At 63.7% G+C, this 1311-nt stretch overlaps 1 long non-coding RNA gene across 1 annotated transcript; it reads left to right on the forward strand.

Annotated features, from left to right (window-relative positions):
- Positions 1 to 8: 8 nt before the first annotated feature.
- LOC113979508 lies at positions 9 to 286 on the forward strand. The gene is made up of 3 exons (XR_003537889.1): positions 9 to 24; positions 79 to 136; positions 221 to 286. It is a non-coding gene; the product is annotated as an uncharacterized LOC113979508 (long non-coding RNA).
- Positions 287 to 1311: the final 1025 nt, after the last annotated feature.

The raw sequence follows: 1311 nt of genomic DNA on the forward strand, positions 1-1311 counted from the left end.
GGGGTTCCCAGGTGAATTTTGGGGGTCCCAGGTGGGTTTTTGGGGGTCCCAGGTCAGTTTTGGGTGGTCCCAGGTGAGTTTTGAGGGGGTCTCAGGTGTATTTTAGGGGTTCCCAGGTAAATTTTGGGGGTCCCAGGTGAGTTTTGGGGGGTCCCAGGTGAGTTTTGGGGGCTTTCAGGTGAATTTTGGGGGTTCCCAGGTGTATTTTGGGGGGTCTCAGGTGAATTTTGGGGATCCCAGGTGGGTTTTGGGGTTCCCAGGTGAATTTTGGGGGGTCCCAGGTGAGTTTTTGGGGCTCTCAGGTGAGTTTTGGGCTCCTGCCCCTCCCCCCAGGTTCGCCGCAGTCAGCGATTGGCCGGGAGCCGAGGGGGCGGAGCCTCCCCTGGCCCCGCCCCTGCCAGAAAGGGACGTGTCCAATCGGCACCCAAGCCACGCCCCTCACCCAAGCCACGCCCACAGCAGAGGCCAACACAGGTGGGTGGGGCTGGAGGCGGGGCCTGGAGATGCAAATGAGGTGGGAAATGGGCGTGGCCAATGGAAAGGGAGGCTCCACCCCTTTTGTAGGTAAATGGGGTGGGTGGGGCTTGGGGGGGTGGGGCCAAATGGAGGCTCCACCCACTGTGTCAAAAGGAGGTGGGTGTGGCCAAGGGAGGGGGCGTGGCCAAAGGGGGGCGGCTCCACCCTGTGGGTAAAGGGGTGGGAGGGGCTTGGGAAAAGGGGTGTGGCTTATGGGGCGGGTCCAAGCAGAGGCTCTGCCCCTTGTGTAAATGATTTGGGGGCGGGGCCAGTTTAGGGGGCGGGGCCAAATGATAATGAGGCCCCGCCCATTTTGCAGGGGAAGGGAGTGGGTGTGGCTTCCAAAAGGGGGTGGGGTCAAGAAGGGGGCATGGCATCAAATGGGTAAAAGTGTGGGCGTGGCCAAGGGTGGATGCTCCACCCCTTTCTGTTAGAAGGGGGTGGAGCCAATGGGAGAGGTGGGGCTTGGGGTCGGGGCTCCGCCCACAGGGAGTGTGGGTGGGGCAGTTGAAGGGGTGTGGCTTGGGAGGGGGTGTGGCTTTCTGTCTTGGCTCCTCCCACAGGCAGGGCGGGGTCCGGGAGGGGGCGTGGCCTCCTCTGTTGGCTCTGCCCCCACATTTGAAGGTGTGGCCGATGGAAGGGGCGTGGCTTTGGTGGAGGGGGCGTGGCTTTGAGTTTTGGCTCCGCCCACAGGAGGAGGAGGAGCAGGAGGAGGGGGCGTGTCCAGCAGAGGGCGCCCAGCGCAAGCTCCGCCCCCGGGTGACGCCAGGCCCCGCCCACATCCGGGTAAGGGGG

Source organism: Neopelma chrysocephalum, unplaced genomic scaffold (genome assembly GCF_003984885.1).
Source record: "Neopelma chrysocephalum unplaced genomic scaffold, ASM398488v2 Primary Assembly neopelma1_81892, whole genome shotgun sequence".
NCBI lineage: Eukaryota > Metazoa > Chordata > Aves > Passeriformes > Pipridae > Neopelma > Neopelma chrysocephalum.